The sequence below is a fragment of the Dendrobates tinctorius genome, unplaced genomic scaffold, assembly GCF_039654945.1.
Source record: "Dendrobates tinctorius isolate UK_male_01 unplaced genomic scaffold, ASM3965494v1 ptg000207l, whole genome shotgun sequence".
Taxonomy (NCBI): Eukaryota; Metazoa; Chordata; class Amphibia; order Anura; family Dendrobatidae; genus Dendrobates; species Dendrobates tinctorius.
The window spans coordinates 712,504-730,779 of NW_027361874.1; the positions used below are offsets into that span (position 1 = coordinate 712,504).

Here is an 18,276-nt window from a genome sequence, read left to right on the forward strand (position 1 = left end):
CCTTTTTTTTTGGTGGATCTGCCTTTTTTTCCCATACACTTGCATTAATGGTGGATTTTGACGGATGGTCGTCCATTCCATCCGCCATTTGGCGAATCTGCCAGAATTTTGGCGTCCACCGTCTGGAGTGGACGGACATTGTAACATTTTTTGTCTGCGCCAAAATGGCGGATCACAGCGGATGCGCCCCCGTCCGCCATCTGCTATAATGGGCGCCTATGGGCGGCGGATCCGTTGCCATCCGCCATTTGACGGAATCTGTCGGCGGAATCCACTTTTTTGAACTGGCATTCTCAAAAAAAAATCGCTACTTTTCCAGATAGCCCCAAAACTATATAAACCTGCAAGGTGGGCTTCATTCCTCATTATGTCAGCCATCCAGCAACAGAAGAGATAGCCTGCCAGCAAGAAGAGACTGCCAGCAACAATTGCCTGCCAGCAACAAGAGACTGCTAGCAAAAATTGCCTGCCAGCAACAGAGACTGCCAGCAAGTCTGGCAGTGCCAGCAACAGAGACTGCCAGCCAGCGTGAGCCCTGCCAGCCAGCGTGAGTCTTGCCAGCATGTGTGAATGCAGCGTGTGTGTGTCCTGCCTTTTTTTCCTTCATATTGTACTTGTATTTCCAACTGTTCTGTGGCCTGTGTGTGTGTTCTGCTGTTTTCTTTCTTTCTTCATACTGTACTTGTATTTCCAACTGCTGTGGGGTGTGTGTGACTATGTGGGTGTGTGTGTCCTGCATTTTTTTTTCTTCATACTTTACTTGTATTTCCAACTGTGCTGTAGTATGTGTGTGACTGTGTGGTGCGTGTGTCCTGCCTTGTTTTTTTTTTCTTCATACTGTACTTGTATTTCCAACTGCTGTCGCGTGTGTGTGACTGTGTGGCGTGTGTGTGTCCTGCCATTATTTTTTCATACTGTACTTGTATTTTCAACTGTGCTGTGGCGTGTGTGTGACTGTTTGTGTGTGACTGTGTAGTGTGTGTCCAGCCATGTGTTTTTTGTTTTTCATTTACTGTACTCGTATTTCAAATAAAGAGCAGTGTAGCTCCTACTTGGCAAAAAAAGTAAACCCCCCCCCCCCTAAAAAATTAATAAAAACTGTATCCAAAAACTGTCCATATTATCATTTAAAAATAAGGTAACTTTAAAATTGTGGGTATATATGCAAAACAAAGGTTTTTGAGGTTCTATTTCTTTTAACAAAAAAGTACAGTATATACAAAAGGGGAATGCAGAACTTTGGTATTTTAAATTTTTTCTAGGTTTTAAAAAAATTAACTCTAGGGTACATAGACTTTCAAGTGGGGATTTAGGTATTTAAAGTTGGCAGGAGGGTAAGTGTTTGCAAGGTATATATATATTTTTTTGAGGTGTTTTTTAATACAGGAGGTGGAGGGTTTGCAAGGTTGCGCATCGCGCAAATCAAGTTGGAATGAGGTGTGGGAGGTATTTGCAAGGTATGTTTTTTTTTGAGGAGGGGAACAGGAGGTGAGGTTTTTGGAAGGCTGCGCATTGTGCATATGAACATTGAACAATCTTAACCGTTAAATTAAAGAGGGGGGTTACCATTCATAGGTTTATTTTTTTTTTGGGGGGGGGTTTGAAATCCAAAGATAATCGAACATACATTTTTTTTTCCTAACAGTGGATAACACATAAATAATCAGTACAAGTGTATTTATACTTGCATATCCTTCCAGTTACCCAGCCAACCCACATCTGACCCAGCCAGACCGCAACAGACCCAGCCAGGCCAGAACTGACCCAGCCAGGCCAGAACTGACACAGCCAGGCCGGAACCGACCCAGCCAGGCCCCAAGTTCAAGTAGTGATGTAAGTATAAAGACCAGAAAGCTTACTTATCTTTTGTATAGTAGCTTACAAGTGTCTTTATACTTACAGATTCTTCGAGGGACCCAGCCATGGTTCTGACCCGGTTCTGTTCCCCGTTGTGAGTTTGCCTGTCAATTCTGTACTTTGCTACCCTCCCTGTGTATGACTCATTGCCTGTGATCTGACTACTCTGACTACTCTCTGCTCGCCCCTCTTGTACCTTGCAGCTATCTCTGAGTATGACTCATTGGCTACGTCTTGACTATCCTCCCTGTTTATGCCCCTTGGTAACTTTGTCTCGCAGTTACCCTGCTAGGAGTTCTCTTGCAGCTCCTAGCTCTCTGGAGTTTAGGCCACGCCCCACCAGTCACGTGCTTCAGATCCTGCTGCTCTGAAGTACGGACCTACTCAGTTGCTGCCCGCTCCACAGGTATCTTTGAGCACAATTCGCTTTACTCAGGACATGCGCAGGACACACGCACTGGCTCAGTGAGCAAGTGAAGTGCGGTGTTCCTGACTTCCTGACACCAACCTCTTGTTTTCCACCCCCCTTCCACTTCTGATCCTACCCAACATCTGCCCAGCCCCCCCCGACGTGGTCCACCCTGTTAGCCCCTCCGGTAATATCTCCACCCAACAGTACCGTAGATTGTAAAATTTTGTTTACATAAAATTGTAAATAAAACCTTTTTTTGGTTCAAATCCCCTTTATTGTCTTTCCTTTTTTGTAGTGCTAAGTTAAAAAACTTTAAAAGGTAAAAAACATACAAAACTTTTGGTAAAGGTACAAAAGATGTAAAGGTACACAAATTGGTGTACAGGTAAAAAACATACAAAACTTTTGGTAAAGGTACAAAAGGTGTAAAGGTACACAAATTGGTGTACAGGTAAAAAACATACAAAACTTTTGGTAAAGGTACAAAAGGTGTAAAGGTACACAAATTGGTGTACAGGTAAAAAACATACAAAACTTTTGGTAAAGGTACAAAAGGTGTAAAGGTACACAAATTGGTGTACAGGTAAAAAACATACAAAACTTTTGGTAAAGGTACAAAAGGTGTAAAGGTACACAAATTGGTGTACAGGTAAAAAACATACAAAACTTTTGGTAAAGGTACAAAAGGTGTAAAGGTACACAAATTGGTGTACAGGTAAAAAACATACAAAACTTTTGGTAAAGGTACAAAAGGTGTAAAGGTACACAAATTGGTGTACAGGTAAAAAACATACAAAACTTTGGTAAAGGTACAAAAGGTGTAAAGGTACATAAATTGGTGTACAGGTACCAAAAATAAAAAAAAAGGGAAAACTTACAAAGTTGTGGTTATAAAAAGAAACCATGGTATAATCTGCAAAAAACATATTTTAAACCATATCATATTGCCAGTCAACTCTTCCTTCAGGGGGAGAGAAAGTAGTCTGCAAATGTATCCCTCATTTTGGAAACTGACACAGTACTCCAGACACTTGTATGTTGATAATCCCACAAGGTGGTTTCCGACACATTTTCATCAATGGAAACTGGTTCCTTGGAAATGACAAAATTGTGCAGGAGCACAAACGCGTTCACAACCTCATCCACAGTCTCAGTTTCAATTTTATAGCAGTTAACAGGACTCGCCATTTTGTAGTTAAAATCCCAAAAGTGCACTCCACCACTCTTTGTGCTCTTGTTAAGCGATATTTGAAGATTTTTTTCCTTTGCGTCAATCCAGTACTCCCGTATGGCTTGAGAAGATGTTTTGAAAGTTGAAATGTGTCACACGGCAGCTGCCGCGGACTTCTCCTCTTACCTCCCTCCGGCCCCGGCTCACCCGCGCTCCGGGGGTCTCCTCGCTGCCGCGCCGGCCGCTGCAGGCCTCGGCGCGGTCTCTCCCGGTCTCCCGTCCACGGCCGCCTCGGTCCAGCCCCCTGGTGCGCGCTCCCGCTCCTCCTCCTCGGCGGGCGCGTTTCCTCGCTATGGCCGGGCGCGCGTCCTCCCCCACCTGAGGACGCGCATCTCCTCCTCCAGCTGGAGGTTATGACCTGGAAGCCCTTCTCTCTTCCTATATCAGGCCGCCTCCTTCTGGAGACGATGCCTGACTATCACTAGAACTTGCTAGTGACTCTGGCCGCTCTCCTAGTGCTCCCTAGCCTTCTCCCGTGCATTTACCCAGTCCCTCTTGTGCTCTCTTTCCTAGGTTCTGTGGCATCCGTCCTCGTCCGTTTCCCTCTTGTGTCTTCAAGCCGTGCCATCCCTCCTGTCTCGCCAAGCCGTGCCATCCCTCCTGTCTCGCCAAGACGTGCCGTTTCTCCTGTGTCTCCGAGCCGTGTCGTCTGTCCAGTGCCTGCTATTTGGATCTACCCGTCTGTCCGCTTATACTTCCCCGGGTACCGGCTACCGTGGTGATAGTTACCCGTGGGCTTGCCCCATACACTCCCTGTATAGGGGGTGGTCCACCTGGTCAGCTCGCCCTCGGGAGGTTCGTTGCCACGGTCTAGTGGGTCCACCCCAGGAGTACCTTACAAAATGCTTCGTCTCCAACACACACAAATGGCATTGGTGGGCCTGAGGTTTCAGGGAATGGTCTTGGAGGTGGGAATTGAAAAGTTTCTACATATAAACGACGCCCCATTGCAGACATCTTAAAAACCTGGGAATCATTTGATCGACCATACGCACCAATATCAACCGCAATGAATTTTCATTTTGAGTCTGCAATGGCCATCAGTGCAATTGAAATTTTTTTTCTTATAATTGAAACATTCTGAACAAGATCCAACAGGTTTAACAATCCTTATGAGCTTCCCATCCACTGCACCAGCGCAATTTGGAAACTGGCATATTTCTTGAAATTTGTCAGCAATCTCCATCCACCTGTCCTGTGTTGGAAGTGTGATGTACTCATCCTGTAAACAATCCCACAATGCCTGGCAGGTCTGTTGTACTATTTCGGATAATGTTGCTATCCCCAGCCGGAACTGGTAATGGAGGGAGGAAAAGGATTCTCCAGTTGCAAGGAATCTGAAAAAAAAAGGCAAAAACAATAATTAATACAAACTACCAGCAACAACATTACACTAGAAGTTGGCAGAATCAGAAACCATTAAAAAAAAATTACAGAAGGATCAACATCAGACGCTCCGCCGGTGATATTGAAAACCGCCACAAGTAGGAGTCCTTTCTCCGGATTTGATCTCCAACACGGTTCACCAAAATCTCGAAGTGGTCCGGTCTCATCCGCACATAATTAAAGAACTTCTCTGGGTTATGCCTCAATTCAAGATACAGCGTTGAAAAAACTCCAAGGGTCATTCGCTGTGCAGGATGAATCCACAGACGTCTCTTCCTTCACCAATGCAGGATGCGCTGTCTTGCTTCCTCGTGCCGAGCAATCATTGCCAAACAATTGGCCTCAAAATCAAAGCCCACACATATGCTCACAATCTTCGCTATAACTCCTTCTCTGCCACTTGCTCTACAACCTTTCAAAGATGGGATGTTAAAACACCCTATATATAATTTTCCAGTAGTTTCCAGTAGCAAATCACATTGGGAGCAGTTTTCAGTAGCCTATCACGTTTGGGAGCCTCCCATTTGGGAGGTATGGAAAAAACAGATCCGTCGAAAAATGGATCCAACGGATGGAAAAAATGAATGTAACGGATGATACGGATCTGGCTTTTGACAGATCAGTATAGAGATCCATACAGCGGATCCGTCAAAAAACGGATCCGTATCATCCACTTTTTCACATTTTTGGCAGATCCGTCAGTCCGTCACGATATCAGATTTTGACTGACGGCAAACAACTGAAATGTGAAAGAGGCCTTAAGTGTATAAATTGAGCTATAGATTCCCTCAAACAAAAAAGGTCCTCTGGTAATTTCAGTTTAACAGAAAGGGAAGTCTATGAAATTATTTTTTTGTTGTGAACTGTGATTGTCTTGTAGCAAACTGTGCACTTATGAGATCTTTACAAGTCTACGACAAATGTATACCGTAAGTACTTGAAGTAGATAATTGAAGTTCTCTTTCATTGACTGCAAGTAGAGATTATGGCAACTCTTTAAAGTACTAATCCAGATGAGTCTTTTTCACCACTGGAGTGGTGCTTTAAGCGTAAGTCTCCTGTCCCTGGTCGTATACTCACTTTTCGGCGTCTTCACTGTTTTTCGACCCTAATCTGGTCCCACGTCACCATCTTATGAGTGCAGTTTTACAGTGTCCGGAACTCAGAAGCTTCGTCAGAAGTTCTCAATTCAAGTATATGAAGGCGAGTATGAGACAGGGGGCAGGGGACTTAGATTTTAAGCACCACTCCAGCAGTGAAATAAAGAAAAGCATGCTGGAGGGGTACTTTACACTTTAAAAGGGTATTTTTCCACAAAAATCTATTTAACAAGAGAAGCCAAACTTTATTATTAGATCCCACAATCTATAAACTTGTTCTGTTCATGTGACGAACACATACTATATGTGCACATGCCAAAAAAATCTATGTTTACTGAAACCATAATACCCCTTTCAGTAACAATTTTAATTATGGATTTTTCAAGTAGTGCTATTGTGTAATTTTTTTCTATAATATTAATGGGGTTTCCTAGGACTAGAATAATGATGGCATTTCTTAAGGATCAGCAAAAAATGGCAGATTGTTTGTGGCCCTTCTTACAGCACTCCAAGAGATTAGCTGGAGTGGTTGTGGTTCTCTAGTTCCTTTCATTGCTTGCTAACATAGCTTTGTACTTATTGTAGTGGCTAAAACCTGTAAGCCTTCGACATGGTCAAGGCCAAAATGTACAGAACAGGGCTCAATTTACTCAGAAGTAATGAATTAAATGAACTAAGATGGATTCAATTTGGACATTTCCAAACAAACATTGGGTCTACTATTCTGGCAAGGATAATCAAAGAAGAAACGGAGTTGCTTTTAATCTTAACTGAAGATTGGCTGACACTGTCCTGAAGTACAATGCAGTCAGTGATAGTCATCTTGTAACGCCTACAAGGAACGCCAAGCCATGTCACAGTTATACAAGTCTACTCAACAACAACAGATGCTGAGGAAGAGGACGTTGAACTATTCTACGATCAAGTTCCAGAGGAAATCAACAAAGTGTCAAACAACACTTATTCATTATCATGGGAGACTTGAATGCCAAAGTAGGCCATGGCAAAAATGGAACTGTTGTTGGAAACTTTTGACTTGGTGATTGAAATGAGGCTGGAGGAAGATTAATTGACTTTTGTACGACAAATCAAGTGTCCATTGTGAAAACCTTCCAAAATCACAAACGGAGACTCTACACATGGACATCACTGGATGGGGCCTAAAAGAATCAGATTGACTACATATGTGTTCGCCAAAGTTGGAGGTCGTTGATCATTTCCGTGAAAACAAGTGTCATGGATGGACAGACACGGTTTAGCTTCGCTAGCTTATGCTCCCACGCCGCCAGGCCATGATGAAATGGGGCGTGCATCCCAGTTGGTAATGGAATGTGGACCCACTGGACCACAGAGGTGGACTCGGGCCTACCCAGACTAGGGAAGGGCAGCATCTGGGCTCTGTGGCAGCTGAGCATGTGGGCAAGGTGGTGACATGCAGGACTAGATGACACCGCACAACTTCAGTTAAGAAGAAACATAAAATTTACTACATAAAGTCATCACACAGAACTCAAGACATAATGCGAGGCTCCCAATTCCCCACATCAAGGAAGGGTGAACATCACAGGTCTCCAAACATCAGACAATGGCAGAAGGTTATCACGGATTGATGCAGTCAAGGGTCATCTGGCACGGGCATATCAGGAGAACCTTTCTTTCAGGCCTCAGGCATAGCACAGGCACAGCATAAGAACATCAGACACCGACCTTGGACAGACGTTAACACAGGATGGACCCCAGGGCATAGGCAGGACATCGGGACACAGATAAAACACGGATCCAGGAACACCAACATGGAAGCTCAAGACATATGTTGGTCAGATCCAGGACACACAGGCAGAGCCGTCACCGAGAAACAAGTCTGAAGACTCCCCAGAAACATGGAGGAGGAATCCGTCGAGGAACACGAGTGGGACCGACTCTGAAATAAGGGCTGGACCACCAGGACCACGGACTGGATATCAAGACACCGACTGGACATAGGGACACAGGCAAGACACGGACAGCACAGGTCCAGGAACATCAACATAGCAGCTCAGGACATCAGCTGGTCAGATCCAGGACATACAGGCAGAGTCGTCACCAGGAAACAAGACTGGAGACTCCCCAGGAACATGGAGGAGGAGCCCGTCTAGGAACACAAATAGACTTGAGACTCCCCAGAAACACAGAGGAAGAGCCCATCCAGGAACAGTGGAGCAAAGACATTACAACACATGTACAGTATCCCAGCTGATTAGGGGGAAAGGAGCAAAAGGTAATTGCACAGACATGCAGAGTAATGCCGGGGAAACAAGACACAAACACCGGCGTTACAACAAGGTCAAGCGCTGACTGTGGAACAGATCATGAACTTCTGACAGCAAAGATTAGAGTCAAGCTGTGAAAACGAGCTAGACAAAAGGCCATTTCTAACTTCGATTTGACCAAGATACCTGAAGTTTTTTGGAACCGATTTACATAATTGGACACGGATGAAAGAAAACCTGAAGAATTATGGACACATATAAAGACTATTATTACTGAAGAAGCCAGTAAGACATAAGTATGAGACAGAAGAGACCCCCACAGCCATAGTTAACAGAAGAGATCATAAAGATCATTGAAGAAAGATGAATGGCAAAATGTAACAAGAAGAACGAAGAAAACATTAGTAAAAGCCTAAAGAGAGCCATTTGAGCAGACAATGAACTTTATTATCAAACGATATGTGCAGAGATAGAAAGAGAACATCTGAGGGGCAAAACCAGGAAGGCATACCTAAAGATTAAAGAGATGCGACAAAATTTTCAACCAAGAGTGTGTATGTTGAAAGATACCAATGGGAATGAAATAACTGAGCTAGAACAGATCAAGGAAAGATGAAGCACCTCTGCAAAAATGACTCAGTAATACGGGAAGAAAATGAGACTGGAAATGATAGAGAGCCAAGCATCCTAAAAGACGGAGTCATTGCTGGGTTAAAACTTTTGTCAAACAACAAAGCACCTGGATATGACAATATTCCAATAGAGTTAAGTCTTCTGGAGCAGCAGTTAAAGTCATTGACTCACCCCCAGAGGCCGTGGGGTACTCGGTACTGGGCCCGTTGATGTCAATGGGAGATGTCACAGTGGCAGTGACCCGGTCCGTGGCCTCAGGCGGTCAATGTAAAAGGGGTAGAGTGATGGGGATAAAGTTATTTATTGAGATGATTTGTGATGCCACCTGTGGTTTCTGGTCAGTTTGACCAGCGCTGCAGGGTTGCTTCTCTGGGACAGATGGTGTGGTGCAGCAATGATGTTGATGCTCCCCACAGGTGGAGCTGTAGTCCCAGGGCAGTAGTAATAGGTGTTGAGGGAAAGGGTGCAGTGTTAGGCACAGGGATGTAGCAGTGCTGAGTGGGTTGGAGCAGGAAGGAGGCAAGGAGACAGCTGAATGCAGTTCCAGTTCTTTTACTCACGGTTTTGGCACAGACAACTCCCAGGCAGATGGAATTAACCTTTCCAGCACTCCCTTTCATGTGCCTGTTCTGAACGTTTCCTTTCTAGCGCTTCTCTCACAGACTGACCACTTCCTAACATTCTCCCGCTCTCTTGTGCAGTCTAAGCTCCACCTCCCAGCACTCTTCGTGTTCCAAGCAGGGAGCCACAAAGGTTGCTCTGCTACACTACTGGTGTGCGTGTGGGATGTGAGTGGTGGAGTCTGGCAAAAGAAGAAAGACGCGCACTCTTGCTGTGGAGCAGATAGGTGCTGACTGTACGTGGAGGGTCCACAAACAGTAGTCAGTAGATAAACAGTCGCACTCAAGTGTGGATTAATCTTGCAAAAAATCTTGAAGATTTTGTGAAATTTTTGGATTTTTATTTTATTTCAAATGCATCAAATAGTGTAACACCGCAGACAAAAGAAGTATCCAAAATGTGGGTATAATATCGTAATCCAGGATATGAGTATACTATGGTTACGTTTCGACCTACTAAGAGGCCTTTCTCAAACCATACTGCAAAATAAAATAAAAAGCAATTACAACAATGAATATGGATGACAAACTCGCGGAAAGCTGGAAAAGAAAAAATAAACATAAGAAAAATGTGAAAAAATTTAAAAAAAATATTTTTTTTAAAAAATACTAACAAAAAAACACAACAGAAAAGTAGTGCAAAAAAAACCCCTAAAGGCGAAACATATATCTATACAAATTTAAGCACAACAACATAAGGCAATTAGGAAAATGTCATATAGAGAGTAAAAAAATTAAATTAAGCAAGTGCTAGAGAGACTATCGGCCACAAGTCAATTTTAACATTCTAGGCATCAGGAGTAACAATGGGGATAAGCAGCAGACCTAGATGAGACATATTATAGTATTGTCTCTGTACATGATGAAATAACAGGGGTGGTGGAAACACAAGGCAGGCAAATAAGGCAGATATACTGAGTACTAACCTCAAGTAGTGTCAAGCAAAAGATTAATTAGAGCATTTTCAGAAGTCCCAAACAGGGGCTGTAGGAGAAAACATGAGAAATGAATGTGGAGAAGAAAAAAGTGGATCAGAAGGAGATGTTATGCACCAGGTGGTGCTGCAGAGCTGACCTGATGGCATGGGAGCAGCCTGGACCTGCGGTGTTGTCAGTGTGTGCTCAAGAAAGCGCGGTATATATATGTGTATTAAGAAGGTGCAGGATGATGACGTCATAAAGCCAACGTGGCTAGAGCGTCCTGGCGTCTGTATGGGGTTTGCAGCATAGGGAGGGAGGGAGAGCAGGGGGAGGTCAGGCTGAGGGCAGTGTGTGTTTGGAAGAAGTCACTACCTGCACTGTTGAAGGAGAGACTCAGTAGTAGAGGGAGGGGTGAGAAGGGGAGAGAACAGTTTATGATAAATGAGAGAGAGGAAGGAATGAAGTTGGAAATGTGTAAATAAATAAAAAAGAAGTAGAGGGGAAGAAAAAGAAAGATAAGAAAAGCGGGTTAATAAATAAGAAGAAGGGATATAGGTAAAAAAGAGGGGGGGAGGAAAAAGGGGAAAAAATAAAACATGGAAAAAAATAAATGAAATGGGAAAAATAAATTGAAAAAATAAGTAGACAAATTTAAAAATTAAAAAAATAAAAAATAAATAGTAAGATGAAAATAAAGAACAAAAAATAAAAAAAATAAAAAATAAAAAAATGAATTAATGATAGAATTTGAGAGAAAATGTGAAAAAAAGGGTGAAAAAGGGAATAAAATAAAAATAATAATAATAATAATAATAATAAAAAAGGGGAAAGAATAAAAAGAAAAACAAAAATGGATGAAAAATAAAAAATGAAAATAGAAAAAATATATTTATATACGGGAATACTCACCCATGCGGGGGAGGGGAAAAAAAAAAAAAAAAAATTAGTGGCTCTGTAAGATAAAGAAATAAAAAGAATTGAGATACAATGAGATGGAAAGCCGCCATTCCACCACCCTAAGGGATAAAAAGACAACATAATATTAGGTTAATAATATATGTGAATACATGCTTAAACCAAAGATGCATAAAATAGGTAGAAATCCAAGGAACTAATGCGGGCTAAGGTCCAACTCACAGTTAAGGCCTTTAGGGGCCAAAGTCTGTAACCTATATATCCAGAAGGATTCCCTTGATTTTAGGAGCTTGATGTGGTCACCTCCCCTGCGCGGTCTTTCAACTTTTTCTATAACCTGGAACCTGAGTTGAGATACTGAGTGGTTGGCGTTGATGAAGTGATATGGGATTGGAAGCCAAGTCTTCTTGCACCGGATAGTTGATTTATGGCTCGAAATTCTGTCGCGTACGTGCTGAGTAGTTTCGCCAACGTATAAAAGGCCACAGGGGCACTTAATTAGGTAAACCACATAGTTCATGTCACATGTAAAAAAGCCCCTGATGCCATAGCGTTTGCCAGTACGTGGATGTGTTATGTCGCTCCCCTTGATCACATTGGAGCAACAAGCGCACCCAAGACAGGGAAATGTGCCCTTTCGTTCAGTTCCAAGAAAGGTCTGTCTAGGAGTTCTAGTTAGACTACCAATATCGGCTCTGACCAGCTCATCTCGGATGTTTCTAGGACGGCGTTTGCACATAAGTGCGGGTTTTTTAAATGCCTCAATGTGGGGATAGGATCTAGGTAGAATTGACCAATGTTTGTGGATAATGTGATAAATTTTGGGCATAACAGGATGGTGGGTGTGTACGAAGGTGACACGTTCGCCTTTGGGTTGAGATGGTTGCAGAGGGCAAGGTTCTAGGGCACGGCGTGTTTCACTTTCAAGAAGTTTGGTGGGATAATGCCTTGCTTTGAATTTGTCTGACATTTCATTGAGGCGAATGGGAGCCAGAGTAGGGTCTGTGACAATTCTAGTAACGCGTGTGAACTGAGAACGGGGGAGACTATCCTTGGTAGAGGCAGGGTGACAGCTTGTGTAATGAAGAAGGTTGTTGGAGTCGGTGGGTTTAACATATAGATCAGTAGAGAGTGTACCAGTGCAGGACTTGATTACTAGTGTATCCAGGAAAGAGATCTGTGAAGAATTGCAATTAAGGGTGAACTGTAATTCAGGTCTGATAGAATTAAGATGTTCCGTGAAGGAAAGTAAGTCCTCAAGGGTACCCAGCCATAGACATAAAATATCATCGATATATCATAGCCAACATTGGCTGTATGTTTTGAAAAGGGTATTATTGTAGACATAGGAACATTCAAAATCATTCATGTAGGCATTAGCGTAAGCAGGTGCTACGTTAGCGCCCATTGCGGTCCCGCGGCACTGTAGATAAAATTGGTCCCCAAAGAGAAAGAAATTTTCTTTCAAGATGATGGACAGGAGATCATTACAAAGCTGAATGGAGTTGTGGGAAAGGTCAGAGGACTCAAGGAGGGTTTTGGTAGCACTAATCCCTAGGTCGTGATCTATAGAAGTATATAAGCTTTTGACATCCATGGTGACTAGGAGACATTCCGGAGGGATATTGTCAATTTGTCGAATAAAGGAGAGAAAGTGACCTGTATCTAGGACAAAGGACTTGGTAGTTTTGGTAAGAGGGGTCAAGATTTTTTCTAAAAAGGTGGAGATTGGGGAGAAGATTGAATCAGTAGAGGCAACGATGGGGCGGCCAGGAGGTTTAAGTAGAGACTTGTGAATTTTGGGTAATGTGTAGAATACAGGGATGACTGGGTTAGAATTTTTGAGAAATGTGACGGTTTTGGAATCAATGGTTTTTAGGGTCAGATACCTGTCAAGGACTTCGTCAATTAGGAGCTTAATGCGTGGTGTAGGATCACGGGAAATTTTCTGGTATGTGGAGGAATCAGAAAGTTGATGTGAAATTTCATCCATATAGTCGGAGAAACTTTGGATGACAATGACTCCTCCCTTGTCAGCCGGTTTGATGATTATTGATTTATTATTCTTTAGGGAATCAATGGCTTGTCTCTCTATAGGAGTAATGTTACTATGTGTAGGTAATAAACCTTTTTCGTGTTCAGCTAAAATGTATTCTATGTCTTTCTGGACTACATCAATAAAAGCCTCAACAGCATGAAAGGTGTGTGGTGGAGAGAAGTTACTGGGGTTGCGTAGACCGAGGGAAGAGATGGATAAATCGGGAATGGGGTTCCCCCCAATTGGAGGGGCCCTGTTCCCTGGGGTGACTGGTTCCAGTCCAAAATGCGTTTTAAGGCGAATCTTCCGAAAAAAGTTCTGTAGATCTTGTGATAGCTGGAATTTATCCCAAGGAGGGGTGGGACAGAATGATAAGCCTTTTTGAAGAACAGACAGCTCTAACGGGCTAAGGGTGTAGGATGAGATGTTGAAGACCGAGTTGGTGGGCTTACCTGAGATCTGGTGGAGTCTGGTCAGGTGTTCCATCTTACCTGGGAAGTAGGATACTACACCTCAGGAGGAGGTGCAGTACCTCTGTGGCGACTGAACCCTCCGGGTTGCCACATTCCCCCTCCGCTAACCGCAGCACGTCCACGGGCTGTAAACAAATGAGCATTAAAATGTTACTGGAACATACAAAAATTTTCTTTTAAATTAACAGTGTAAAAACAGCTTCTCTTAAGGAGAGGACTAAAGCTTGAACGTTGCATAACAAGTTTACAGAATACCTATAATTTAACATTTCACCTATTTTGAAGTGCTGTTGGCAGCAACCGTTACCTAGAAGTTCACTGCCTGATCAGTATTACCATCTTTGCTTCAACATATTCTTTTTTCACATTCGGCTGTTACTTCTACTCTACTAGAGCTATAGGTGACAATCGCTGACTCCTGGTTTGTCACCTGGATTCAAACTTTTATTCAAAACTTCACATTTTTATTAAAGATTACTTCTAGACTACGTTCTGCAAAACACCTACTTCTAATACTGCAGCTAGACATTTGCTATAAACATTTGTATAAGGCATAATATAAAGTGCTTTATTTTAAAACAGTAAGGATTCTTGAGGAGCAGACACAGTCCCAGCCTGATGTCTTGCAGTGTTTCTGTGGCTGAAGTAGAACTTCAGGTCCGAGGTAGTCCTTGTTTGAAGACTGTTCATGTAAAACCAAGAAGGAGCACCTTAAGAGGCGCAACTATGTACAATGACAGTTTTTGGATCACTCCAAGTTCATGATCACTCAGTTCTGATTTTAGTGCAACAAATGCCAAACTGAGGCAAAACTGAAGAACAGAAAAACAGAAGCAAACAAGTAGGGCATAACGGTGCCCATACCCTCCTGGGTAACAGTTCAGTTAGTTAGAGTACTTAGGTGTTTTGTCGCTTGCATGATGAAATGCGAGGATAATGAATCTGGTAGGGGAAATCCGTGATGCATGGTAACACCCATCAGCTGCTCAGGCTCCTCCGCCGAGATCAGAAGCCGCCGAATGGGACGCGTCTGCTCCAGCTTTGCTCTTTTCAGCAGGGACTTCTTCCAGTTCTCCATTGCGATCAGCTTAGCGTCTTGGAATTGAGAACACATCTCCTCCATTTATTCCATGCGAAGTACCGGCCTGTTGCACGCGGTGGATGGAAACTCAGGGGTCAACCCGGTTGCAGGGGCGGTGGTCATACCTGATGCTTCCTGATGGTGTTGTCTCGGCTCTGGTGCAGGTGCTGGACGGCAGCCGGGGGGCAGCGATGGTTGTTGGAGCTGCCTGGTCAGCGGGCGGCGACTGGAGTGGAGCTGGTGCTGGTTCAGGGTCTGTTGAGGTCTCCGGTGTGACCTGCGCGGCCGCGCCAGTTCCAAGCAAGATCACAATCTCTGCCTCACATTCAGCTCCCAGCGGTGGGGAGGCAGCGACAGGCACTGCCGATGGCATAGCAGCGGCCATGGGTTTCACAGGTACTGCCTGGGGGAGAACTGGTGCAGCGGTGGCAGGTACCGGTGGTGGAGGTACCATTTCTGCAGGCCCCTCCTGGGTGCGCTGCCGATCCAAGGCCTGCAGAGCCTCCTGCTTCAACCTCAGACTGTGGTTCAGCATGGCGATTTCTTCCTCTAGCTGCTGACGGTCCATCACAGAAGCAGGGCCGGAGCCTTCGACTGCTGCGCCTGGGAAGGCAAGCTCCTCTTCCTCGCGCGCTTCAGGCCTCCATCCTTCCATCATAGCGTCCTGGCATTCTGGCTTCCCTCTCGGTTCCTTTCCCGCCACAGGGCTTTGCTCCTCCTTCCTGGGGCGGCGTCTTCTTCCTCTGCCTCCATACCAAGCCAGTATATGAACCCCTCTGGGGGTGGGCCATGTTGGTGTTGCATAGAAGTTCAGGCAGGGGAGGCCCAGGACAGTTCACGCTCTTTTCTTAGGGCCACCCATGTTGTCATGCCCTTCTTCAAAGCTCTGGCGGCCATTTTGAGAGTCCATTTTACAGTCTATCATTTTGGCTGTTTTGCACATTTTCAGCATATTTAAGTCCAATAAATCTTCAGCACACAGGAACCGGTGGTACCAGGCTTCATCATCCTGATTGTGACGCCAAAGTTGACTTGCCCCCAGAGGCCGTGGGGTACTCGTGCCGAGCCCGTTGATTTCAATGGGAGATGTCACAGTGGCAGTGACCTGGTCCGTGGCCTCAGGGGGTCAATGTAAAAGGGGTAGAGTGATGGGGATAAAGCTATTGAAATGATTCGTGATGCCACCTGTGGTTTCTGGTCAGTTTGACCAGCGCTGCAGGGTTGCTTCTCTGGGACAGATGGTGTGGTGCAGCAATGATGTTGAAGCTCCCTACAGGTGGAGCTGTAGTCCCAGGGCAGTGGTAATAGGTATTGAGGGAAAGGGTGCAGTGTTAGGCACAGAGATGTAGCAGTGCTGAGTGGGTTGGTGCAGGAGAAGGCAAGGAGACAGCTGAATGCAGTTCCAGCTTTTTTACTCATGGTTTTGGCACAGACAGGTGCCCGCTTCAATGCTGCAGTCTCCAGATCAGGGGCTCAGCCAACTCCCAGGCAGATGGAATTAACCTTTCCAGCACTCCCTTTCATGTGGCTGTTCTGAATGTCTCCTTTCTAGTGCTTATCTGAGGTACTTGCCGTACTGTTACACTGAAGTTCCTCCTGCTTGTTGTTGCTCAAACTCCACTCGCATGACAAGTGACTGTAGCCTGCTTCGGGGACTCCATCCGTCATGTCCCGGCTCACACTTAGGTTGCCACCGTGTCTTCGAGTCTTTTGTGGGAATAGCGTGGTCACAGCTCCTATTTCTCCGGTTTCTGCTGCAGGAACGTTAGTTTCACAAACAGCCTTGGGGACAGGACCCCGATCATGCGCTTCAAATTTGAGGAAGGGCTCTGCTCTAACCCTAGTCCTTAGTTCTCTTCTTCTCCTTACATTCCGTACTAAACTATCTTCCTTCTGAAGAATCAGGCTTTCTATTGCTCTTTCCCGGGCCAGCAGCTCCAGGTCACAGGAGTCTGCTGCAGCACCTCCTTCACTCCATCCCTCTCAGGGGATCTTCTCTCAGACTGACCACTTCCTAACATTCTCCTGCTCTCTTGTGCAGTCTAAGCTCCACCCACCTCTCAGCACTCTTTGTGTTCCAAGCAGGGAGCCACAAAGGTTGCTCTGCTACACTACTGGTGTGCGTGTGGGATGTGAGTGGTGGAGTCTGGTCAGGTGTTCCATCTTACCTGGGAAGTAGGATACTACACCTCAGGAGGAGGTGCAGTACCTCTGTGGTGACTGAATCTTCAGGGGCGCCACATCATCACATGCCTTTGTCAACAAATATGGACAATGGGTAAATGGCTCAAGGACTGGACAGATATGGACAACTGGTAAATGGCTCAAGGTCTGGACAAGATCCATGTTTATTCCTATTCTGATGAAGAGAGATATTAACGACTTTGGAAACAATCGGACTATTGCACTCAAACCTCATGCCAGCAACATACTACTGAAGTTCCTACAAAGACGGTTACAGCCTTACTTTGACAAACAGCTGCAAGAGGCACAAGCAGGATTCAGAAAAGGCAGAAGGACAAAAGATGTGATTGCTAACATTAGATGGATAGTTTTTATTTATTTTTGCTTCATCGACTATAGCAAAACCTTCTGTGTTGACTACCAGAAACTTTGGAATACCATGAAGGATATGGATGTGCCAAACCATCTGATCAGCCACATTAAACCCTGCTGTTCTGTTCATTTCCACTATACACTTGTACTGTTCCGGTCATTTTTGACCGGACCTATTAAAATGCTGTTTTAGCTACTTAAAAATTTTTTTTTGAATACCTGTTGCATTATTATATTGTGTGTGAACATGGTTGGTCATTATAAAAAAAAAAAATACGTAAAAAACTAAATTTTTTTATTTATTTTGTGTTTATAAAGGTTACAAGGGCTTATTGAATTCTGCACAGAAATTACAAATTTGAGCTTAACTAACTAACTAAAACAACTACTACTACTACTATAACAACTATAACTATAACTAAAATTAACTATAGTATAAAATGCGTGCAAACATTTTGAAAAAATAGTAAAAATAATAAATAAAATAAAAAAAAATCATTTTTTTTCAGTAAATCAGGGTAAAAAAGCAGGGTAAATAACATACAGCGAAAAAAAAATTGCACAGAACTGTACTGAAAGCCAATGCGTATGGTACTGAAAGCATGTGTAAATCTGCACCTAAAGCAACTTTTTACTTCATAAACAATAGTAGATGCAATAAGTAGTCTCAAAAGAAATTATAACTCATTTGTTTTACTCAAAAAATGGCTGAAACGAGCATAAAATGCTATTCGGTCATTTTTGACCGGAACAGTACAAGTGTAAAAAAAAATGTGGCGCAAAAAAAAAAAGTACCCTTAGAAAG

The 18,276-nt window shown here is 43.9% G+C and overlaps 1 long non-coding RNA gene across 1 annotated transcript; it reads right to left on the minus strand.

The window, feature by feature from the left end:
• Nucleotides 1-9,400: 9,400 nt before the first annotated feature.
• LOC141057984 (uncharacterized) lies at nucleotides 9,401-10,601 on the minus strand. The gene is made up of 3 exons (XR_012222061.1): nucleotides 10,563-10,601; nucleotides 10,415-10,472; nucleotides 9,401-9,968 (listed from the first exon to the last, which is right to left on the minus strand). It is a non-coding gene; the product is annotated as an uncharacterized lncRNA (long non-coding RNA).
• Nucleotides 10,602-18,276: the final 7,675 nt, after the last annotated feature.